This window comes from Periplaneta americana, chromosome 10 (genome assembly GCF_040183065.1).
Source record: "Periplaneta americana isolate PAMFEO1 chromosome 10, P.americana_PAMFEO1_priV1, whole genome shotgun sequence".
Classification (NCBI taxonomy): Eukaryota; Metazoa; Arthropoda; class Insecta; order Blattodea; family Blattidae; genus Periplaneta; species Periplaneta americana.
The window spans coordinates 141,480,027-141,507,329 of record NC_091126.1 but is presented as its reverse complement, the minus strand read 5'-3'; the positions used below and the strand labels follow the sequence as shown (position 1 = coordinate 141,507,329).

Here is a 27,303-nt window from a genome sequence, read left to right as displayed (position 1 = left end):
TTTCATTATGTAATAATAATATTAGTTATAGTTAAAACATATAGGCCTACCTAGGTAACTTTGCTTTGTACTATAATATTGTTTTGATTAGTTTGATTACTTTTATAAGGCTTAAGATACCATCAATATAAATTCCAACTTGTCATGTCATATTCAGTCTCTTTCTTTGGGATACCACTTTCTTTATGAATGACGTGTTTCAATCACTTAGCACAGTATAGTTGTATTTGTATGGAATTTATGTGAATAGCCCTATTCCTTCTTAATTCTTTATTATGTTATTAACGTTTAAAACACAACAGCAACATTAAAAAATTCATATACTTAATCCTTCCTCCTTCCATACCTAGCGCTTGATGCCCGCGCACGACGTCAAGGTCAGAAAAATGCGCTTGCTTTGAAATCACTGCATTAGAGCATTGACATTTATAACGGTGACACCGGTTCGAATCTCACAGAGAACATGTATTTTTTGTGCAGGGTTTGCATAAGAGTGTGCCTACTCTAGCATTATTTTTTCTCAGTGTTACTAATATTGTGATAGACAGCAGGTGTAGTAAGACCAATTAATTATGTCGAGGGAGAAGATATATATGAAAACAATAACTAAATAAACAGAAGTATGATCGCAACATCACCTATTCTACACGTTCACAGATCAATGTAACCAAAGACGCTTTAGTTGAATCTTGTCTTTTGGTTTAAAATAAAAATAAATATAGATCGCAGTGCTGGCAATTTCCGGACGCCGACTTTGAAGACGTCGCCGAGCCGCCTATAGACTGAGATTCCCGGTTCATTATATGGATTGGGGCGACCACCTTGTCCTTTCTAATTTCCTTTAATCGGAATTTACTTGTTCAGCAACTTCTTTTCTTTGAATACAAATTACGAATATGCTACATCACGAATCGGAAACAGAAACAAAGCCAAATTCTGCGATCTCCTTCTCTTCTCAATAAGAATTTTCTTCCTGCAAGATGGGAAAACCGTGGCTCGCAGACCACACGCGATTCACTTAGATGTTAATAAGTTGTGATGAAAGTGCAAAGTGTAACTGTGATTTCGCAAGTGTAATTTTGATTTCGCAGGTTCTTTTAAGTTATCAATGCTGTAGACTGAATGATTTTATCTAAAATCGAAAATAACACAAGTGAAAAATAGTTGGCAAGTTTCTTTCGGCAGGCCTACTAAATGCCATCTTCTACAGGTAGTATACTTTTAAGAATGGAAAAATTTTCTCATATTTATTAATATTAATGATTTTCCAGACTTAAAATAAAATTGAAGGCAATTATGTTAGCTACATCACGTCATCATTGAAGGGAAAATAACTAAAATCATCCCGAAAGGAAATATCACATCAAAATTGATATTATGGCAATGCGAAAGTGATCTCAGCCTTAGGGCGTCCATGTGTGTGTGTTCGTGCGTGCTTGTGTAGATACGTACCTTCAGCTCTTGGTTATATGAAAGTTTCAAAGCAACAGTGACATAAGACAGATTTTTCGACATTTCAACTTATGAAAGTCGGTTGAACATTGTGAACTTTTCTCTTATATTTAAGGGTACTGAGACATAACGACTTGTCCATTTTAGTTCTTGAACTTGCAAATGACATAATATAGGCCCTTCTGAAACATTCCTATGTTACATGTTTACGAAATTCATACCATGCATTAAACAATGCTTATAGTAGGCTATCTTTTGAATATTTATAGGGTGCCCTCAAATACAGAAATTGGAAAATAAATTGTTACTCATGGTTCATCAGTTAGGTACACATATCTCATAGAATTTTAGTGAAACCTGTCATTTTTTCTGGTATAACTTAATGAGAATATATCATATGACAAAATGAATGCACTATTTTCTTACCTAAACACTACATATGTAATGTAGAAAATTAGAAAAAAAAATGAATATTATTTTTTTTTCCAAAATTTTCCTTAATTTTGAATTTTAAAAAGTTGAATGATGAAATTTAAAAGTAAACCACTCCATTCATGTTAAAGAGCTAATTAATATGTACCTTCCACAAAAATTTCATGGAAAAGTTTTGAAAATGAAGGTTACGCGAAATTCTAATTACCGTATTTGGGGGCACCCTATAAATATTCTATTGGGAATAAGTGGCTTAATTTTCCTTCAAAAGATACTGTAAACATTGTTTAATACATGGTATAAATTTCGTAAACCTGTGACATAGGAATGATCAGTTAGTGCCAATATGCCATTTGAAAGTTAAAGAGCTAAAATAGACGGTCATGTCTCAGTAGCCTTAAAATATCAAACTACATTATACTTGCGCAAATTGCCCCTTAAATTATATTTCAACACATTTGCCAAATGCTTAGAGCGCAAACGTTGAAATATCTCCTGTCTTTCAATTCCTGACTTACGCTAATATTGCTTTTAACTCATATCTAAGGGATGTTTCTAAAGTATCGTCTGAAAATAACAGAATTTGATAGAGAACATAAAGTTATATAAATTAAATATAGCCCCTAGTCAAATGGGGCACAGCATATTTGTGTTAATCAACGTAGGCCTAGTCATATCCAAGCTTGTATGATGTTATTCTCTTCAAATCAGAGGTCTGCATCGGACATTTTCGCTCGAGCGCCAAGTAGTTCATAGCATATTCCGATAGGTAGCGCACATGCATGATGGGTAAAATTGTCACGAGCGATAAATCCTCGAACGGATAAGCCGAGCGTTAAACATTCGTTCTTGTTACAGTGATGAACTGTGTAGTAACATCATAGATGTTTATCATTTCAAAACTTTGCAGTGTTTAACTAACCTCTCCATAGTACAACTGCAAAACTTGCTTTAAAATGTAATATAAATGTTGTAGGTAAATGATTTTTTTCCCACACAGGAGTGATTTTGCTTTTGCCACATCTGATAGATGTTATCGGATGTAAATGTAATTATTATAAATGGAGAAAGCAGTCACGATAATGCAAGAACTGTATCAAGTTTTCTAGTAATAATAATAGTAATAATAATAATAATAATAATAATAATAATAATAATAGTAATAGTAATAGTAGTAATAATCTCTAATAAATAATCAGTGTATCAATCTTTGCGTCTGTAACAGTTGTGCAGCATGTGTTATTATATTTTCTGTGACGTTATCTCTGTACTAATATTGTTATTAATCTACTGATGTATCAATAATATTTTGTAAAACGTTTCTACATTGTCGCAGTATATAGGCGGAACACTATGTATGAACCTATCATATTATATATGTGGTAAATCAAATATTGAATAATTATTAATTAGGAATAATAATTGTATATCGAAGTTCTTCATACTATTTTATTTATAACTTCATGTTCCTGTTTTAGTACGTTCCATTGACTGTTCCATTAAACGTTTGTCATAAACGCAGAAAATAAAGCCTTATTTTTTTACAGTGTGAGCAAAACATATGTGTATCTTATCTGTCGCCTTCCATACAAGGTAAGACATGTCGGTGAGATGACCTTGTACTGTGCTTCTATTTATTACGAGCGTATCACGACCGATCGTATCTCACTCGAGGGTGCGACACTCGACCGAGTTCAAGCGAGCGATTTAACTCCAATGCAGCACTCAGCTTCAAATACTTTGAATGTATAGGGAATATTAAATTATGTGAATCACTGGACACAATGTTTTAATGTGTACAATAACCTGTTGAAAATTGTTGTAACGGTACTCATCATTTGTCTAGGACGTAAAAGTGCAAGTTGCAGGTAGGGTCCTTGTAATTATTTCACAAAAGTTGATATTCCTTAACGAATGCTTTTGTTTTCAGGAAACATATTATAAACACTTGACTTCGTATATAATAATAATAATAATAATAATAATAATAATAATAATAATAATAATAATAATAATAATAAATAGTATTTTAATATAAACTTGTAGTTCAAAATGACACCATATTCCTATATTCAAATATTGTGATATCGCACAGCACGATAGTTTAAAACGGGTGAAATAATATTCTGATTGATTCATCGTAAATCAAAGTATAAAATACGAATTATAAATATTGATACTGCTTCCAATGCTGACTAAAATAAAAGAACCGGCATTTAAGTTTTAAATACCAGAAGCTGATTTATAAAATTTACAGAATCTGGGAACAGAAGGCATTAAAGCAAAAACCACTTCAAACGCATTCATTACAACTCTTTCAGAACATGTTATCGAAATTCAGAAGGTAGTAATATTAAAATATTTCACTGTACAGTGCATTTAACGTTCCTACTCTATGTTCGGTATGATGCAAGGCTCGCTCTCAAAATAATATAGGACAGATGTAAGGCTACGAACACACGTCTAGATGGAGAAAAATCACTAAGTACCTACCTGTGGGAGTCGAAATTGGATCTGCGAGATTGGTAGCCTACAAACGATATTCCTTACACTACTGCCGCGTAAAATGTATGGTTTCGAGGGGAGATGTCAATGAAAGCGGAATACATTTGCTAAAAATTTTTATAATTTCTTAGTTTTTGCCATAGCGTTACGAAAATTCAACAAGTATTTTGCGCAAGGATGACTTTAAGGATTTCAGTAATTTTCGTTTTTCTGGTGTATCATTTTTACAAAAAGAAATGAAGAATGAAATTTAAAGAGTTCAGAGCCATAGTGGGCCAAGCGCTATTTATTAAAAACGGAAAAAGTAAGGGTTAAAGTTAAGTGAATACCATAGTTTAATGAAAATTGACATATCATGTAGTTTTAATGTATATACAGGGTGCGTCAGAAAGAACGGATGGATTTCACATGGCAAGAAAATTGTAAAGATTCATCAAATCAAACATTTATTGTTATCAACATATTCACCAATACATGCAGTTTATTTATGGAAAACAATATTATCCATATGATGTCCTTGGCTTTCAATACAGGCATCGAGGCGTTTTCTGATGTTCGCCATCACTTTCACAGTCATAGCTGGTGCAATTGCCACGATTTCTTCACGAATCGCTGTCTTCGGTTCGTCCAGTGTATGTGATCGATGTTTACAAACTTACGCCTTCAAATGGTCCCAAAGAAAGAAGTCGAAGGGCGCGAGATCTTACCGTAGCCTCGGACAATCTCAGTGCAATAGAATTTCGTCCAGGTGATTTCTTCTTTAATGTTGAACCTGTGATACGAAATTAAGCCACCCACCGCAAAATTGTATTCCGAGTTGGAATCCTAGCGTGACGTCCGATGTCGAAATGAGTCCTGAATGGCGATCACAGACTCTTCATTTTTCAAAAATGTCTCTACGATGAAAGCACGTTGTACACCAGACCAACACCATATTCTCAACTGAAACTGCATTCTATGGCTGACCCAACAGTCGTGGTCCCCCTCTCTATATCTCTCTCCTCGTTGCGTATCGATAGTTTGAAATCCATCCGTTCTTTCTGACGCACCCTTTACTTTATATTACTTGCATAGGTTTCCATTGAGTTATGGTAATAACTCCATTTTAACTCTTGTTTTCTACGGTTTTAGTAAATGGTGCTTGGCCCACTATGGTTCTGAACCCTTCATTTCGCACATTTTTACTTCATTTTAGGCAAGCAATAACTTTGTCAGGTTTTTTCTATGATACTTGAATTTGCTTAAATGATTTTAAATATTTTTCCAAAATTTATTTCTCTGTGCAACAATTAATTAAAAAATATATAAGGTGTGAAGATTTTCCTGACATTTAAATAAATCACTTACGAAGTTGAGCAAATGTGCAAAATTTCATCAAAATCCACCAGTTAGTGTCTGAGTTACAGGTATATTAAAAAAAAAAGGTAACTTGGAAAATGAAGTGTAAAATTTAGGATTATAAAGAATAGTTTCGTGGCACCACGAAATTTGAATTTAGTAATAATTATTTTGGGACACTTACTGATAGAATTTCGAAATAACATTTTGGCCACCAGATGATTAAACACAGAGAATAAAATGAAAATGTAATTAAATATCTAATTTTTCACCATTTTCGAAAAATGAAACGACGATTTTAGGAGAATAGAGAAGAGTGGCGTGGTACCATGACATTTAGTAATTGTTGTGGGGCATTTCCTGATGCAATTTGAAAATAAAATTAAACAGATTTTTTTTTTTTATTTTTCACGTTATTCACGATAAAAATTCTGATAATTTTAAAACACGAGATTTTGCGTCAGTAATTATTTTCGAATTATCTAGTCAAAGTGAGAATTCTAAGTGAACCCAACATTACGTAGAAGTTGACGGAGGTGCCCATGCTGCTGGGAAAATGCTGAGGGGCGTTAGTAGAGGTTATAAGGGCACTAACTCGATCTTTGTTTTCGGAGGAGGTTTAGCAATCTGGTTTCTGAAGAGGACACATCTGTGATTGCTTGCTCTGTCAATCATACCCAGTACTGCAAACCGTGGGTCGAGGCCCGGTCCTGACTTCTTCAGCGTAACGCAATCAGAGACGAATGGCTGGCGTGGAACTAATGTATGTTGGCTTCAGACAATTTATTTTTGAGGGAAATACACCCGACCCTACAAACTGATTGTAATACCTTCCCAGATGATGTTTACCTGCATCTTGGCAGCAGACGTATGTACGCAAGCAGAGAATAAATGTTGTTGGTGATGGTGGGAGGAGTGGGGCGGGAGACGGGAGGAAGGGTTAGCAACATTCTCTCTCTGTATGGATGGATGTTGAGAAAGCGGATGTATTTCATGCGTTAAATTTTTAAGCGTTTCTAATTAAAAGGCTAGTTAAACAAACGCACATTGCCCGTGGGGGCTGTTTCTAGAGCAAGCCGTTTGGCTGGATGGATGGATGGGGGCTGTCTGAACAGGACGGCACTAGGAAAGCGAAGGACGAGGAGGAACAGCTTAGAGCTAGAACACAGCAGAAAACAAACAAAGTGAGCCCAGCGAATCAGCGAGGATTGAATGAAGAGAAAGAGATGTGATATATAGGCTAAAATTCAAACTGGATTAAGCTTTTGAAGTGGGCTCGGTTCTTGTACCTCTGTGAGCTTAGCGGCCATGTTGCACAAAGGCTTCGTGAACCAAGGAGACCCTCTTCTCGCGGCGCGGCGTCCGAAGGCCTGCTGCATGCCCCAGCACCTTCGACGAGACGATCCACTTCTGCTGCGACTGACTTTCGGAAAGCAGTTCAAAATTCGGTATCTTACAATTATTTTGAACATAAGATATTACAGGCTGTGCCTTCTGAACTTCCTTGAACATTTTTCTTCTCCAAATTCAAGTATTGACATCTATCAGCTAACTGCTCCTTTGACCGTCATGATAACAAGAGTACTCGAAAATTGCGGTTGCAATAAAGACTCGCTCACAAGTGCTCTGTGGTAGACTATTTCAAATGTTTTAGCCCTATATTCTAGTAAGTTATGGATTTCTTGCCTTCAAAATCAGCCAGAACTCTTTTTTCGATGGCTTATCACGGAATGATACAAGGACATCATTTAATTTTTAATAACATTTCTAATATTAACCTGGCTATACCTTTGGATCAACGGTTTAGAACCGGAAACACCGTTTGCTACCCCCTTCCACGACTGGAGTTCGATGATACTGGCGTAAAATACAAACAAATCACTTTACTAGGTATAAGATGGCAGAAAAGTAGTTCATCCATTTAGATAAACTAGGAAATATCGCGATTTTCAGTTTGATAATTTTCATTGTTTAATCAAAATACAGTACCTACCATATTAACAATGAGTGCTTTTACTCACGAACTGAGCTATCCATTCGGAATTATTCATTATGCAGTGTATATTATACTTTCTACAGCACATTAGCGTACAATATAGAGAATGAAGTTAAATTGAAAAGTATTATAATATGGATATTTAAATACATTTTTGAAAATGGTGGCCGTTCATTTCGGTACAGGCTTCAGTCCTCTTGCGCATATTATCGCACTATAGACTATTGTACCTAATTCCAATTACCAGTTTCGTTCTTCGTACTAGTAACTCATGTTGAAATAATTCTGTACCTATTCTATAAAAGAGTACCTTACGTACTGTAAATTCAGTCTTCAATTCTGCCCGATCCGAAAAGATAAAATTACTCAGGCATGCTATGTACTGTCCGTCCAAGTGGTTTTGTCACATGGTCGTAGAAATGTTAAATGTTATGTTTTATTTAACAACGTTCGCAACTGCAGAGGTTATATCAGCGTCGCCGAATGTGCCGGAATTTAGACCCGCCGGAGTTCTTTTACATGCCAATAAATCTACTGACATGAGCCTATTGCATTTAAGCACACTTAAATGCCATTGACTTGGCCCGGGATGGAACCCGTAACCTTAGACATAGGTCAGCGCTATACGAACTCGCCAACCAGGTCGACAGGGTCGTAGAAAGGGGGGAAATCACGTTACAGTTAATTACTTAACGAGGCCCTTTTATTTAAATTATTTTAAACAGTTGTATATTATTACGTAGAAGTCCAATTCCTAACAGAAATTAATGTTTTCAGAAAAGAGCTAAGATAGCCCAGCCACTAGCGTTTACAGAGGGGCGAGCAGAAGCGGGTGGGGGAAACCGGGATGTGACGTAGGCAAACGGACGACAGCACCTGTGCGAAATAAGATTCAATATTGAAAGCTCTTTCGTGACTGAAACATGCGAACATATTTCTGGAACGTACTATACTCACTAACTCAGTACTGTTTTAAGACGACTTTCACTGCATACGCGGTCTTGGTTCTGTGTGGAGAACGATTGGAAGTTTACTAGTAAGGGGGGCTGGGAATGAAGTATATTAAAAAACTCGGGTACAATAAACATTGAAGTAAAAATAAAATGATGTCCCTGTACAAGTGACTAAGAATTTTTCAAGTTTATATAGATATTCCACCAGTCTCAATACACACGGATCTTGAAGTTTTCTCCATTTCAATTCGAACTCATCAAGGTGTAGCTTTGTTGTAAGCTCGTTATCTAAGACGTCTGCTTCACGAAAGAATAATTCATGCAGTTACAATGCTTGTAATATTTTCAAATCTGTGATCTATTGAATCTTTAATGGAATAAATATTATTTTATTGTATCATTGTGCGAAAAAGAAAGAGAAAAAATTGTGGTGTTGCACAAAGTCCATTTCAATAGACTATTTCTAATGCAAATTTAATTTCTCAGCTTCTCTTACGCCAAACTTGGTTTCTGGCATGTCGTCTGCATTTGTTCGCATGCAGTAAAATCGTACGAATATCTGTACTTATTTATTTATTTACTTATTTATTTATTTGTTTATTTATTTTCCTTCCTTTCTTTCTTTCTTTTTTTCTTTCTTTCTTCGTTTTATCTCCCTAGCAGTACCGACTTACTATATAAACCACTAGATATAGGGGAGGACCAAGAAACATCTACATATTGCGGGCCTCCCTGTATGTAGGACACAAGTAATATACGAGTAATTATATAATATGGATTTGTTCAGATTTAATGACATTAATTTAATTTATTTCATACATACAATAACTTAATTATAAATACAGATATGTTAGTTCTTAGTAGCTTTTTGTGTGTATTCCAGAAAAAAAAATTCTTCTTTTTCGGATAGGCCTACATATTAGATAATTTGTGTATGTATTTGAACTGGTATGATTCATGTGGGTGAAAAAGAGTGACATTTGTTTCCGAATTAATTTCGTCGGCGTTGAGATCAAAATGCATATTTCGTTTTTCCGAGAGTTTCCGCATTGCCTGTTTTGTCTTCAGACAGATGACAATGTCTTCATATATTTGATACGCTACTTCTCGGACAGATGGCTTGTCTGTCGCGGAAGATGACTAATATGTCGAAAGTTGGTGATTATGGGTTTGAGAATAGGTACGAAGCGGGTCGTGGCACTTTTGTAATTAGTACTATCCCGGAATTTTCTTTGAGAGCTCGGGGAACCACAGAAAGTCCTATTAAGGAGAGCCGGTCCTTAGGATCGAACTCTGGATCTTCCGAATAGAAGGCAATGGTTCTAACCATAACACCACTGGCACGGTTAATAATGATGATATAATAATAATCACCCTATAATATTAACATTTTTAAAATTATTATTATTATTATTATTATTATTATTATTATTATTATTAACCAAAAATATAGATTACCCAACGAATTTAATTTATACAGATTTTAAAGTATTACCTATTGAAGAAATTTATAAATATAGTTTACTAACTTACTACCAAAGAATTCAAATAAAACAAATCTAATCGCCATGAATATCGTACTCGAAGACAAAAGTCTACTTTCCCATTAATTGAGCCTAAACATTATACAAGTGCAGCTCTTAAACATGGTGCTAGTTTCGGCCCAACACTTTATAATAAAATTACAAACCATTTTCCAAATTTGAAATATTTTTAAATTGAAGCTTTTAAAAAAGAAATTTGAAAAATTATTCATAATATATAATATTAACAAATGTGTGTATTTTTTTAACTTTTATTTCTCTCGACTATACTCATGTTTTATTGAATATCACTCGCTTCTGTCCGATTGTCAATTTATATTAAATGTGTCTCTTTTTCTCTTTCTTCTTCTTTTTTTTTCCTTTTTGCTTTCGTGCGGACGTCAAAAAAAAAAAAAAAAACAAAAACAAAAATTACAAACCACTCCAGTCGATGCACAGCAGTTTCAAATATGACTCGCATTGGCATTCAAGAACAAGAATCAATAAAGATCACTAGTCATAGCTATGCATCTTCCCTGAAACCCTATTTGCAAATAAATGAAGAGCGCCATTCGGAAATCCTGAATACGTTGAGGAATACACCATATACATTAACGAGTTCTACTTCTTTTACACACACGTTCAATATAACATCTACTGAACCACCAACCTCTAAGACATTCAAATTTAAAAATTGTTCTTTCAATAATTGTTCCTTTTCAAATTATTCGTGTTTATTTTTTAATTCATCATCGTTAATTAAAACTTTTCTTATTTATTTCATCACCACTACTTAAAACTTTTGTAACACTTGTTTATAATAGGTTATGTTATAGCTTCTGCTATATGATATTATGAATAGTCACGTATCAGAGATTGTTTAATACTAAGATTTATTGAAAATCATCTGTCAAGTGACGTTGATTACTGGGATCCGGATAATTGAAGTGGAATGCAACTGTTTTAAGAAAAGTGAAACTGAATCAACAAAGCCTACTTCACTAGTAACCGTGCATAGAGTCCAATGAAGATTCCGTAGTTGGCAGATCTGATAACAAGAAAACGGCTAATCATAACACACAATTGCCATCTAGCGTAATATTTGTAATGTTGAGAAGGTACAATAATACATTTGAAGACAATTGTATTTTCGTAAGTCAATTAATATTTTATTGTATTGGAGTACTTCGTTACTTCTAATCTTTATATACTTTCTCCTAATCGTGTAATAGCCAATTAAATCTCACTCGAGTTTTGATTTTCTCTAGATAAATCAGAATCTCTAGTAAGATTACTGTTGATAAATTATTACGCGCTCCTTTGAGAAATAATATTAAAAATAATATTACTACTACTACTACCAATAATGATAATAATAATAATAATAATAATAATAATAATAATAATAATAATAATAATGTTTCTACCACGGATACCTGTAATACCGATCGGGCTATGTAATATGAGATGTAATTCCGAATTTCGCCACCATTGGCTTTAATATTTGCTTATAAATTTCAATAGTCTCTCGACCGTGTACATTGAGTTGGAGATATTTCTATGTTATTTGTTTATGCTAAGGACGCTCTTCTAATTTAGTTCATTGCTGCTATTGGTCGAAGGATATTCCATCAATTGTGTCATAATCGTGGAATCTCGCTGCCCTCCCAGGGTTCTGAATCCCAGACTGTAGATCTCGCCTCGATCCGTTGTTTTTAAACTAGCGCGCTCTGTGTACCGACGGACCCAGTCTCTCGGACTGAACTGTAATTATCAGTAAGTGTCCATCCCGTCCTCCTGTCCTTCCGGCCGACTGTCAACTCCCATTGCCCTACGTGTGTGTATGTGTGTGTGGGAGGGGGGAGCGATGGTGTGTGTGAGAGAGAATGCATTCGAACTGGAGGGTGAAAAAGAGGGTGTCTGGTTGATGTTAGGGTGAAGGGAAGCTTTCTGGTCCTTCACCCCAACTCCTAGTTGGATAGTCCTCACTTCTCCCGTTATTGGGTTGATCTTCGTTTTGCATCGTTAGTTACCCACCTTCACCTATTCCAGACTCGCTCCCCCATCGCATTTGAATTGCTACAACTCCAACCTGCAATTGTCGCCTGCGCGACTGTATCTGAATAATCGAAGTATATTTTACAAAAGTTTCGACTTGGGCGTATCGCGACGCCGACGCCGACCCCGACCCCGTTGCTCAGACTTTTGTATAATAGTTCTCTTTAGCTCTACCCTGGCTGAAAAGAGGCCCCGCTGCAGTTCAGCCTCCTCGCGGCTTCTCTCCGAATGAACCTGAGTTCGATTCCCGGAGTATTCTTTAAACCAGCCGTGGCGTGCGCCGAGCCACTGTGTAACCTGCAACGTGCGTAGCACCTATGGAGGGAGGCGGACACCCGAAGGGGAAGTAAAGCACCTGTCTGACTTATTAACGGATTTTCATTTTCCTTACGTCAAGCACTTAATGGGACAAGGTAGTCTAGATATTTTCATAGTGCGCAATATGATTTTAAGTGGTTATTTCTCCAAATGTATAAAAGGTGTTATTTTCAAATTTTTACATGTTATTCTACATGCTTTTAGGATTATATTGGTTGTTAGTTTGTTACATTAACTGCTATAAATGAGTTTAAAAATGTATTCAAATGAAAGAAAAAAAAAACAAAAAATTGTTAAATTCATGCACCTTTCTCTTGAAAACTGGTAAATGTACATGACTAAAATTTTTCATACATATTTTCAATATACTTATATACGTTTACTAGCAAAATTATATATCTAGTTAGATTTTATCAATTTAAAAAAGTAATGTACTTTTATAAGAATTCTACCGAGAAAAACCTGAAATTTTCAACACAAAAATATATATCTAAATCTTATAATACATATTATATCAATGTAAAAGTGCTACTATTAAGTAATTATATGATGTACAGTGAGCGTGCAAAATTTCAGCTCTGTAACATGAATAGTTTCTGAGATAAAGGTACATATACACATGAGTGTTGTTTTAAGAAAACCGCATTTTTAAAGATTAACATCAATTTCTGACTTACTTACAAATCTACACTAATTATAACATTACCAGTACTATTTAGGCCTACATCATCACTGTTAATTTACAACACTATCACTACTGGTATTTACATCCTGCACAACGTTTTTACTTTCACATTTCAGTGAAGGGGCTTGGCATTGCTGATTTAATGAGACACCCGCTTCAATTAAAAATGTTTTTTGTAGGTTAGGCACATCGCAACACTATAAAACTATATATACTCTTGATCAGGAAGATTCATAGAATTTATTTCCGCTAAAAACAAAATATTCAATTTTTTTATGATTCTGAGTACATTGTCCCCTTAAATATAATATTATACCGTATAAGTTTACAAACTAATGTTTAGTACGTGTAACGAAGATAGAAATGAACAAGAAAACATAGGACACATTATCACAATCTATTAACTGTATTCAGAATGTCTCTGCGTCAGATTTTCAAAATCAGGAATTATGTCATTTACTGCCAGTCGTAGTTGATCAGGAAGGTATTTGTCTGTCAGTCGTGATCTAAATATTTCGTTTTTACTATTTTCATTGTTGAAAATTCTTTTTCACGAACTAAGTTGTAGCGAACATGGCTTCAAAAGAGCAAGCAAAAGAACGAAGCTTCGGATATTTATTTTTTGGCAAAGATTTTAAAAGCTCAACATTTGTCAAGTCCTTACATCTAGCTTTCATTTAACATCACATTGTAAATCTGTGAGTTTAAATTGAAGATCTAACCGCATTATTCGTAGATCTGCTGAAAAAGGATCGATGCACAGATGATGATGATGATGATAATAATAATAATAATAATAATAATAATAATAATAATAATAATAATAACAACACTTAACAGTGTAATTTTTTATGAGTGACATGTAGTATAATGCCGTTTTGTGTTATGCAACCGTTTGCTCTTAATACTTGTGAAAAAATCATGCATTTAATATTCTCATCATATTGGCAGCAAAAAAATGCGTCCTCCCATGCTACATGAAACTTTCGTTTTTGTAGAGGTACATGGTTTCGAGAGAGAAATTACGACGCTTCGCCTCAGAGAGAAATACAAATGGAACGGGGTTTGACTCCAGTGAGTGAGAGGGTGGGGGTTAGGGGAGGTAGGAAGCAAGAGAAATGCACAGCTATCATTGCGAGCCACAATGTGTGGTCGTGAGTCACATTTTCGCCACGGCTGCTTTAAACAAGAACAAGCGGGTGTGACGTAGTATTCTTGAGTACTGCACTAACATATGCAGTTTCATTCAACCATTGTTCCATTATCGTTTTAACACTTCGTTGTCTTTGAAATACTAAACAGTCATTATTATAATAATTCATTAAAATGGTAGAGGTTTATAAGCAATGCGCTGTAGGGTTGACTGTTGTACCTTTGAACACTTTTCACACATTATTTACTTGTTTTAATTTTTGGAAATAACATTTTTAAAATGAAAAAATTTTGAAATAATTATTTAAGATTCCTTTACAACTTCCTATATGTATTTTCCTGTTTTACAGATCTATTAAGGATGGAAAAAATAAATTGAAGGGATATTTAGTTTGTTCAAACGTAAAACAGGTTCATGTACCTTGAAACATATCCTCTTGTAAGCTGGAGCACATGGAATATAGGTGGGAATATAGCTGTAAAAACTGGCATTTGTATTTAAAATGTATTTGCCATCATAAACAAGAGCAGGCTTCTCTGATTTAGATTTTATTTCCTGGAGGAGCAATAACTGCTTCAACAGCTTTGTTCAATGCATGCGGATCAATTGGAGGCTTCTTAACTCCAGACTTACTTCGTGACATGATCTTAAAATAAAAGGAAAAACAAAAACCGTTAGTATCGTGTACTTTGGAACATGTTCCATAGTGCAAGATGTTTTGTGTTCAAAGGTACAATAGGGTGCACATTTAAAGAAATATGGCTCCCAAAACTAGAGATTCGAATAAATCACGGAAATTAAAATATGTTATTGTTCACCAGATAATAGGTAACATTCTGGACTTGAATGATAATAACAAATGCAATCTGGTTTTGTGTTAAAAACTTATATCAATGGACGAAATATTTACTTTTGGTACTAAAAATATTCTTTTGTCCGCAGAACTCACACTTTGCAATAAATCAAACCAAAACTACGACCAGAGTTACTTAGCGGCTTTCTGTACAATCTACTTCAGTTTGAGTCCTCTAGGTAGCAGCAAAAAAAAAAAAATGTTCAAAGGTACACTATGCTGAAGATACAACAGTTTCCCCTACGTATAATCTATCCCACACTTTTACGTTATGTCAGAACTTGCGTTAGGGAATGCGCGCTGGTTCGCACTATACATTATGACTGATTGTAACTATTCACTGCCATTGTAAACCATAACTTCACTGACTCACCACGCTTCACTGATACAGCAGTTCAAATAAGAAAACAATCACACCCTTATTCATACTTATAAACAGTACTACGTTAATCTGAACATTTGTAGTCTAAGACCCTCTTACAAGCTATTTTAAAATAAGTTATAAGTCAAACTGAGGGAATTACTCGTCAGGTTACGTAAATACGTGTCCTCTTAAGTAATGTAACGTCTCCTTTTTTTAATTTACACTTTTACACAACTTTTTAATTCTTTTGCTGCGGTTATTTTAATTGTGCGTATTAAAATCACAAGAAAGTATTTACCATGTAACCTCTCCCAATGTTATTCAGAAATAAAGCACGAAAATACTTTTGTATCTCCGGAGGAGGAGAGTTGGTGTCAGCATTATGCCATGGTCAGGTTAAGTTCAGATAAAGAAGGAAACATGCTAGAGATCGAATGTGCTTTACTATAATTCTAGAAGCTATAATGAAAAAGTAAGTACAGCTCTTACTTCTGGCCTTCCGATCCGTTAGAGCCAACTCGACTCCTTTTCCCAATTTCGTGCATTTGTAATTAAGAATTAGTCTAACTAAAATCTTTGGGAACAAAATAGACTAATTGAAGCTAAAATGAAAATTTTTGCTCCGCACCGCGGCAGTCTCTTAAGCTGCTTGATGCACAAACAGATAGACACCATCTCCCCACAAGGCAATCTTCGTTTACGCTCAGGTGTGCGGAATGGCTAACTGAAAGAGAATTAACAAGCTGCCCGTATCAGCGGTCCCCAGACTGCCTAACAGCACATTTACACTCCCGTCGTAATGAACCTTGCTCAACACGGAATGAAATCCGAGCCACCATATTCGAAACAACGGGTTACACTGTTTAGATCCAGCCTGTGGACATCACTCACAACACTGAAACTCGTCCTCAATGAAGAATCATGCAGTGATAATTAGGTCCGTACTTTTCATTAGATCTAAGGGTCACGGGTTCAAATCCCGTGCTTATTATGGGAATGGAAGAAAGTAATGGAAAGAAATAACCTTTCTCTTGTTAAGTCTCGCCAAATAATTCTATCATCGGGAGCAATGAATTATGTTTTACAGGTGGTTCCCCCTTATATAGTTGTTCACATTAACGAACTTCGCAATTCAGAAAAGTTTTAAGGAGTTACATAGGCCTACACTTACGAAGGTTAAAAAAAATTGAAAATGAATTTTCATTTTTCTTAGAGTAATTTATCAAGAAATTTTATCTGTATGTCTGTGAAAAAAATTTAAGATATCTATAAAATTAACGAATTTATGCATTAAAATCCACTGTCATGAAAAATTAACAAATTTATGCATTAAAATCCCATGCCATGCAAATTTATTGCCTGCCAGCAATATGTAAGTTTATCGCTTATTTTCTCAAAACTATAATTTTATAATGATAATAATAATAATAATAATAATAATAATAATAATAATGATTTATTTTAGCTGGCAGAGTTAAGGCCGTAAGGTCTTCTCTTCCACTCAACCAGCAAAAAGTGTGTACATATGCATGAACTTGCGAAGAATTCAACAATTTGATTTAGATGAGAGTTACATGTATACGAGAGTTATTTAGGAATTAAACAACAAAATACTACGAACTATTAATTAAACACTGAAATAAACTGTGTAGCAGAATTAAACTAAAGTACATAGAATGTTAATATATTTCAAATAATATTAGATAATAGAAAGAGATTATTATGAGACAATTTTGAAAATACAGCACTATCAGGATGATGTCTAAAGAAAAAAGTAACAATGTAGTCAGTGATAGTTTAAATCAGTATGATTGGAGTGAAATGCTAATAAGGTTATCTTTTAAGCTGTTCTTAAAGGTGTTTGTTGTCTTGCAGCCCCTTATACTTTGTGACAAGGAATTCCATTGACGCGAGGTGGATATTGTAAAAGATGATGAATAACAAGATGTTCTATGAAGAGGTATACTTAGCGTGCCACAGATAAGTGATCTGGTATTTATGTCGTGGTTAGAGCATAGATAAGAGAAACGAGACGAAAGGTAATTTTCGAAACTTTTAAATCATATCTTCCACAATATTTTAGATAATGACATTAAATTATACATGACATTTTTATCAGTAAGATCAACAAACTGTAACTAATCTTAATCCTATCTATAACAGTAATTTGGAAACAAAAATGTTTTAAAAAAATCCTAGAAATTTAATTATATGAAGAAAATCCTTTTTCTTCCTCTTGCAGTGCAGGTAATCTTTCCATGGAACCAGAGCTTGTTAATGTGGGTGTTAGCTTTAAGGCAACAAAGAATTACTAAGGATATTAAAAATCTTAAGAGTAATATTTTAACCCTCAACACTTACCTGAGATCTTTTTTGAGTCCACACCTTATTTTGTTGTTAATATCTACATCCATACAGGTCTACTCATAAACGTTCCAGTAACCTAGATATTTTATTTTACAATTAAAATAATTATTTCGTAATAATTATATATTGATTATACTTGCAAATCAAACTTTCAGGTACAACTCCCTGTAAAGTTGATTTGAATAATTTCATCCACAGTACGAGTATGTGGCCGCATCATTTCGGAATGACAGTGTAATAGGTCATTTCCATATCTCGTGAAACCAATTAATGCTTGTGTGCGCCGTAGCTCATAGCAAGAACTTTATGGTGGGGGTAAGAGAGCTCCCTAGCTACAAGTAGAAGCGTAGCGAGAGAGGGAATCTTCTAAGCCCACTTTCTTCTTTCCCTGATGCGCATATAGGTTTCAGGAGATGAGGACTGCCTAGTTATGGTTATCGCACAGACAACGATGTTACGCATAAAGCGTAATGCAGTTGTGAGTGACCGCCGTGCAAAATGGATATGACCCGATGGGTGTTTAGGTTGGGTATGTGTGCTGTAATGCTTCTCCAGCTGCCGTAATTGACACAAGTAAAGGCTGATTCACAATAAATCGGGAACGGAAACGACAACGAGAACGAGAAAGGAAATAATGTTAAAATATATGTATTTAACAATTTTTCCGTTCTCGTTCTTGTTGTCGTTTCCGTTCCCGGTTTATTGTGGACCAGCCTTAACATGATATTGTGTCGTTTATGGATGTTTACTGACTACCTCACCCTATCCCACCCCACTAATACACATACTGCCCTTTGAAGTAGCATATACACGTACTCTGCCCTTTCAAGTATCATGATGCTGTGTCGTTTATTGATGTTTCACCCCTACCCTACTAGTACACATACCTTACCTTCTCATTTGCATATTCCAGAATTTCGAACCGCGCCGTTATCACACGAAAATAGTTCCACGATCTATGCCTGAGTCCTCTTATGTTTTCGTTAGACCTACTTGATCTTGAAGCTATAGATTGATGAACACGCTTTTTCTGCGTAAAGTTCCATCTGTAACCATAATAATAGGCCTATATGGGGGAGTGGTTAGAAGAATATTAAGGTGATGGTGGAAATATGGGCTAGGATTGGTAATATGGGCTACCTCGTTTTTTACTATACATGGTGTTGTTACCTAACGGGAAAACTCTAAAAGTACATCTCGTGTCCATCAGTCTGCGTGCACAGAGACAAACCAGTTGCCTTTGTGGTGTGGATGTGGTGTGTCCTTTGTGTTTTTCATCAAGTTCAAATTTTTTGCAGATATGTAGTTTCAGTTTTATTGAAAGAAATATGCTTCGTGTTTAGAAATCACGCTTGATGTGTTACACTGATTAAGACTAGCTCTATCACATGGCATGACTTAACACTTGCCATACATACATTAATCTCAGAAACCTTCATGAGTCGATGTTGCTAATATGGGCTACCGCTACGTCAAATATGGGATAGCTAGCCCATATTAGCAGCACGTTAACACGTCAGTATCACGATTTGCGTTATTTGTTACAGAATATTGCCATTGATGTGACACGGTTTTCCTACTTATGTTTCTTTGTTTTTTCCGATTTTATTTTCACATTTTTGTGGTAGCCCATAATTAGACCCTACTACCTATACTGTAGATGACTGGTTCGTAATTTTTTTAAAGTAATTATATACAAATATCTATTGCAACTGTTGACCTTTAAGACTGAAAAAAATTGTATCTGAATAACACTTTGTATGTTAATAAAGATTTCCAAGCACTATGCCACACCATTTTCCATTAGTATGAGGAAAACAAAATGGTAGCCCATATTTCCACTTTCTCCTTCTACTTTAAATAATAAAAAAAAAATGATAAGATTTCGATCCCGCAATCAAGACAAGAGGGTACGTCATATCCACATGAGAAGAAAATACGTGCAACAGACGGATTTCGAACTCACGATCTCGAATTCAAGTAGAGACTTTCGCATTATGATATCGGAAATAAATCTTCACTTGGCATGTCACTTATTCGCGGATCGAATATAAATTTTGCGTCACTCACTGATCAACTTTCCCTTTTACCTAACTATACCAATTCCCCTCTCCCATTTTTTCCCCGTTCTTCGATTATATATCACCGAAATTAAGGAGTGACGTTTCCATGATAAAAACAAGGAGGGTAGAAACGAAGGATTGGGGGCGGGATTTTTAAAGGGGGAGGTGAAATTCAAATAAAACTTCCTTAAAAATATCTGAAACCTGTATTTAAACAGTAGCACTTGATTGCCCAAGCTGTTGCCATAGCAACCCTGGTATATTTTGGCTCGGCGAGTGCACACGGGTGTAAAAGCAATTAAATGGGGCATTGTTTACCGAAAGTGTGGCGGATTCGATATGGAAAGTAAAAGCCATTGGTTGGTATTCATGTGCCGAATGGAGTCGAGGCAAGAATGGATCGAGTGAGAGGACGACTCAATGGGATTCCCATATCCTTCATTCGAGCCCAAGGAGACAAGGGCTGTTCGAATAAATTTCGTGCTCCGGGGCGAGAGCATACATCGCAGAGAGTAGAAATGAATAAAGTTAGCGGCACTCTTCCTTCCAGGGTCACGTCGCAATGACGTCTGTTAATTCAAAAGAAATAAATAAAATTCAAATTTCATGGATTAAAAGATAAACATACAGAAGTACAAAAACGTAATTTTGTCAAGAAATACACAAGAGAATAAATAGATATGTACATAAATACTACAACTGACAGATACCTGAAAGTGTGAATATAAACTCATAAATAATTATTAAATTAAGTTTAGTAATTAATAAATAACAATAAATACAGAAATGACTAAATTAATTATTAATATGTGAATATACAGGATGTTTCCGAGGTGGTGTTACAAACTTTCAGGGATGATGGCGAAGGGCACATGTATCAATTTGGTCCGGAAATGACCGAGTCGAAAGTTGCAAGCAAAAATAGCTGTGTGGAAATGAAATAATTTTATTCCTCTGTACACCTTATTTATGTGTATTTATCTGTACATCTTACACATACTGTATTCATCTGACGTTGTTTACGTTGTCTACTTACAGTATTCCATTCAGTGCACTGTCTGAGGGATGGGGACAGGAAACTGCAGTAAAGCAGTGCAGATAGCGTAATGTGTAAAGGACATGGTCGGTCCTGATATGCACGTCTGTAGGCAGCAGTGTATGTGTACAAGTTGCAGTGTCCAGCCGATCAGTCCTAGTGAAATGGAGGAGTACACGAGAGCGGAATAAACAGACCTGATTTTCGAATACGGATGACCCAATGGGAACAGTAGACAAGCTCACAGATTGTATCGGACAAGTACCCACGTAGGAGACATCCGGCCCATATAATTTTTCCACGACTGTTCCAAAAGTTACGGAAGAAGGGCACGTGGTGCGAAATTACAATTCCATTTCCACACAACTATTTTTGCTTATAACTTTCTACTCGGTCATTTCCGGACGATGGTTCCTTCTCAGATTGATACATGTGCCCTTCGCCATCATCCCTGAAAGTTTGTAACACCACCTCGGAAACACTCTGTATAAATACCTGATTTAATATGTGACTACGTAAATACAAACATTTTAAAATACGTTAATTATACAAATGTAAAACAACAATAAAAACATAATTAATATATCAATATATAAATGTCAAAAATGAGTAAAATTGATATAACCGGGGAAGTACGTTTGCGGTAATTTTCTAGAAACGTAAATTTTTCGTCAAAAAAAGGCAATCCGTTTGCAGCATGGTTCTGCTAGTTTCAAAGGCATATTTGCGGCAAGATTTAGCAACGCATGGTGACTGACTTAGGGGGTGTAAATTCTTGTTGTAACACATGGCAACATTTTCTTCCCAATTTTCACAACCTTAGGACTGTCCACGGCTTGATTAAAAATATGGCTATACTTCAGTGACAATAATTCCACCTCATTTGATGTTCATAAAAATCTACAACTTTTTGCATGAAATTTCATTCCCAACAGTTTAATGTGATGCAAGAGTCCAAAATCTCCATTCTGATATTCCTCCCATAGAGATAGGATGAAATTAATTTTGTTGGTCGTACTTTTTTCCTTCATATTGTCCGGAATTTAGAGTTTATCTCTGCGCGGGCAAGTGTTTGCATTTCCAGTAGAACATCGATGGTCTTGTAAATGTTGGGATGTGGCGAATAAAATTGAGAATTGTAGAATGAATGAAAGGATTCAGGCCCATTTGTTGTTCGTGGGCCATCAGATGGTTCCGCCGCCCAGAGAGGAGGAGGAGGAGGAAACAGAGCGTCTCCACCTACATGTGTTCAGCATATAGTCTGCAAACTCCATGACATTAGTGGGGGCGATTGACATAAGCTCTGCGAAAGCATCACCTACTTATGAAGAGGGGAGGAAACAAAGTTTACGTCCATGTTGCTGTAGAAAACGTTCGTGAGTAGATGTAGGTACTGATACAGACAAATGAGCATTACGATATCAGTGGTGCCAACTATAATTTATAAGCTTAGGTCAGAAATATCAACATTCTTTTCTTATCCATAGATTAAGTATTATTTTTTGCGTTAAACGAACATTACGATATCAGTGGTGCTGTTACTTTTTGGAAACATTTTCAGTTTAACAGGCTTAAAAGATGTTTTTCGATATACCGCAATCGGGTCCTCCAAAACCAACGCGAACTGGCTGTGATTTAAACCTCCTGATTAGCCATCCTACCGCAAAAATGCTGTCCCCAATATAACGTGCGTACGCCGTGAAACAGGTTTCGCATAATATGACGCCTTTCGAGAAGTGACACGGAACGTAACAGCCCGCTTAGCGGTGATTCAGCGCGTCAGCTTTCTGGAATATAACCTCGCTACTTATATATTATATTATTACAGATGTTATTTATTCACTTAACTTACAGTGCTGGAACTGTTGACTGCTGGAAACACGGAGGGTTGTTTCCGAATTTTAAATGACGTCATGTGCATCAGGAGTCACACAACAGTTGTTGAACTGTGGTGAGAGGTGATAGACCAGTAGTGAGCGATTTCATAGTCTGAGTGCACGGTGTCTCACAGCAGCAATGCCCAAGAAAATCGAACCTTTTTGGGAGGGGTACATTACAATTCTTTCCAATGTCAAGTACAGTTAAGTGAAATTAAAAGAAGTCTGCAATAAACTTGGTTTCGTTATTTCTAAGAAAGGCATCTTCTGTGTACTTAATCAGAATGTGGAATTTCTTTTTCTGCTGACATAACTGATATTTTACTATATTATTTAACGACGTTGTATCAGCTACAAGTTTATTTAGCATCGATGAAATTAATCATGGCGACATAGTATTTGGCGGGATAAGGCCGAAGATTCGCCTTAGATTACCTGATCTTCGCCTTATGGTTTGATAAATCTCGGTAAAAATATTAAATTATGTAATCAGCCCAAGTGACAATCGAACCCACGCCGATCGCAGCTTCGGAGCAGTAGCAAGCCCCTCTACCGACTGAGCTACGCCGGTGGCCAACTGATATTCCTCTCGATTAATTTTTATGCTCTTGTAATGAATTTATATATCGATCCACTTTCCATGCGCATTTTCTTGCTTTACTTGAACTTATGCATATTTTGTGTTTCTAGTTAACGGAATAATTTAGTAGACATGAACTTGTGAGTCATAATGTTTGCATTTAGCTCAAAATCGTGCGTTGCTTTGAAACTAGTAGACCTACATTGGATTCTTCAAAAGTCACGAAAGATTTGGAAGTTCTCTGATTTGTTAAGAAAGAAGCCTGCAGAAAAATAATATACTTTGCTCATAAAAGAAATAGGTTATTTTCACAGAAACTCCTTTTTCAAATTTGTTACTATTGTTGTTATCGTATTTATTGAAATAAATAAAAATTCAAGCTCTTCTTGAGTGGGTTAATGCGCGTTTTTTTTTTAACAAATTCATACCGTAAAGTAATGTATTTTGCTCTACAAATATCAATTGTCCTCATTCAGTGTTGTCCACACCTATGGAGTAACGGTTAGCGCATCTGGTCGCGAAACCAGCTGGCCCGGGTTCGATTCCCAGTCGGGGCAAGTTACCGGGTTGGGGTATTTCCGGGGTTTTCCCACAACCCAATATGAGCAAACGCTGGGTAACTATCGGTGCTGGACCCCGGACTCATTTTCCCGGCGTTATCACCTTCATCTCATTCAGACGCTAAATAACCTAAGTTGTTGATAAAGCGTCGTAAAATAACCTACTACAATATTTTCAGTGTTACAGGTACTATGAATGTTGTAGAAATTGTTCCAGGTGACTGAGAAGATTCGGAATTTTTATATGGATTCAGGTATGGTCCTTGTAATTTATCGTGATTGATGATATTTCCATTCAGGAATTCTGCATTACCATATGGATGGGTGGAGAGGAGAAAAATTCTCTCCGGCACCGGGACTCGAACCCGGGTTTTCAGCTCCACGTGCTAACGCTTTAACCACTAAGCCACACCGGAGTCACAAATGTTACAGTAACATTATCAGTAACGGGTCATTCACAATGAAAACTTAACGTTAACATAATGTAATGAAATACAGTATATCCATAAACAGATGACTGCAAACAATCAGGAATCACGACGTTACAGCAAATGAAAAGCTTGAAGTTTGCAAGCTTTTGCGTTCATGTTTTCTTTCACTTCTAATGTTAACGTTTGCGAAAATCATTGTGAATATTTATATTAAATAACCTGACCGCAAGCTGTGGCGCTCTCGTCGCTTTTGCGTTTACTTTTCACTGTGAACCGCCTTTAGGGAAGAGTATTCTCGCTTCCCTCGCTAACTTTCCAACAGTTACCCAATTACCTTATTATAATGACCACATGATACCAGCGCTGTAACATATTTTCTTGTACATAGAGAACGCTATTAACTTAGAAATAAAAGAATATAACAAGGTATATGAAAAAAATTATGATTTATGATAAAATTGATGATGTCGGCGGTAATATATTCTGCTATTATTAGTTGACCTCATTTCATATTCATTTTTACGTCGAAATTCAAGTCCTATCTCAACAGACTCAGTATTGTAAATTAGCTGAATAGTGTGATTTGTGCGTGTGATAAAATAGTTACCACATTTACAGTAACTTTCGATTGCCCCCATTTTTAAGGGGAAATATTGTCAGTCTCCTGCTGGACAGTGAGTATGTACAGTTTGATGTTTATACTTGGTTATGTTCTATATTAATAACGTAATAAAAATATGTAAATATAACAAAATATTACATCCAACGCTCTGGACCTTTTGTAGCAAAAAAAAAATTACCAGACCTAGTTTGGATTCCCGATAGAACATTTGGATTTATCTCTCCCCCATCGACACTGTGCGTGTCCCTTGTATTGTGTAAGCAGATCGCATGTTTAGGAAGTCCTTCTGTTTGTGAATGCCTAGAGTTAATTCATAATTCTATCACGAACTAGGACGAAAGAGCCCAGTTTTTAAATACATAACGATAGTGATCTATTTACATATTTCTCCAGTATTGTGTATTTTTGTAATTCTCTAATTTTCAATATATTCTATCTTTAATTTCAGTGTTTTTACATTTATCTACTTACGATTCAGATATACTGAAACTGTTTATTTAATTTAAAGTCTGTCACTTGAGATAAAAATCTAGCCTTGAACGTATAGACCAGGGCTGGGCACATTACGTGATTCTGAGAAATGAGCGCTGTGTGCTTTAAAGAGCTGGTCTTGCGAGCGCTGTGACCTATGCATACTGTACGTCATTCAGTGTCGGTGCAGTGGTAACTCTGCAGTATGATGGCGAACTTTGAAGACGGAGCTTCCGCTCATACACTAAAGCGTCCCGCTATTCCCAATGCTTTTAATGTATCATGGGAGGAGGAGTTCTTTTTGGTAGAGAGCAGTGGATTAGCAAAGTGTTTAATTTGGCATAAAACACTCCAACTGATTAAGAAGTTCAATATCCAACGACATTATTCTTTACAACATGCTAGTGAATATGACAAATATGTTGGCAATGAATGCCATAAATTAATACAACTTAAAGAAAATGTTTCTCAGGTACATTATATTAGAGTATCTATTTGATATTTTCATTGCATTAAGTTATTATATATTTATTAATATATAATTTTAAATTATACAAGTATTATGATATATCATAGTATAGTATATTATAGTTCATGATATATCATATATTATATATCATGAACTGTAATATACTATACTATGATATATCACAATATTTGTATAATTTAAAATTATATATTACTAAATGTACTATAATGACGTATAATGCAATATAAATATCGAATAGATACTCTAATATAATGTACCTGAGAAACATTTTCTTTAAGTTGTATTAATTTATGGTCATGTCATATATCATATATCATGTCATGTCATATATCGTATCGTGTCATATATTATATTATATATTATATTACATTACATTATATTATATTATATTATATTATATTATATTATATTATATTATATTATATTATATTATATTATATTATATTATATTACATATTAACAGGATGACAATAATGCACTTAATGAATCGGCTATGAGAATTAGCTACAAAATTTGCCACCAAATTGCAAAGGAATTGAAAACATTCAACGAAGGTGAATTCATCAAGCGATGTTTGATTATATTGGCAGTTGAACTCTGTCCACAGCAAGTAGGGGAAGTGGAAGCCATACGGGTGTCTCGTAGAACCGTGGTGAGGAGATTGCAGTATGTGCGTATGAGTTATGTAAATAAGTCTAATGATTTGTGTGTGTGTGTGTGTGTGCATAGAGCGAAGTTTATTTCATTAAATTAATAAGAGTGTTATAAATTCTGTAATGTACAATGGATTGATGTAATATCCTTATAAACTATTATGTACTGACAGACTGAATGACTAGAACAACCGTGGCTCTTGTTATGTTAATGCAGGAAAGGTAGCTGTAATGTGACTCCGCCACTGCGTGAGCGTTCTGCTCTGGCTTGGAATTGAAGTGCCTTGCGGAGCGAGAGCAGCTCTGCCGACTAAATAGAGCCGCCCTCATGCCCGGCCCTGGTATAGACCATTAATTATCTCGTGAAACCAAATGCATGCGTGCGCCGTAACTCTCAGAAAGACCCTCAGGGTGGGGGTAAGTGAACTAACTAGCTACAAGTGGAAGCGTAGGAATTGGGGGGAAGTTTCCCAGTCCACTTTCTTCTTCCCCTCCCTCCTAGAGGGCTTCCATGAGTTAACGA

The 27,303-nt window shown here is 35.6% G+C and overlaps 1 protein-coding gene and 1 non-coding gene across 9 annotated transcripts in view; one reads left to right on the top strand and one right to left on the bottom strand.

Annotated features, from left to right (window-relative positions):
* FoxP (forkhead box P) overlaps positions 1-27,303 on the top strand; it is a 965,968-nt gene that overhangs the window by 555,819 nt on the left and 382,846 nt on the right. The window lies entirely within an intron of this gene.
* On the bottom strand, positions 24,458-24,529 carry TRNAH-GUG (transfer RNA histidin (anticodon GUG)). The gene has a single exon. It is a non-coding gene; the product is annotated as a tRNA-His (tRNA).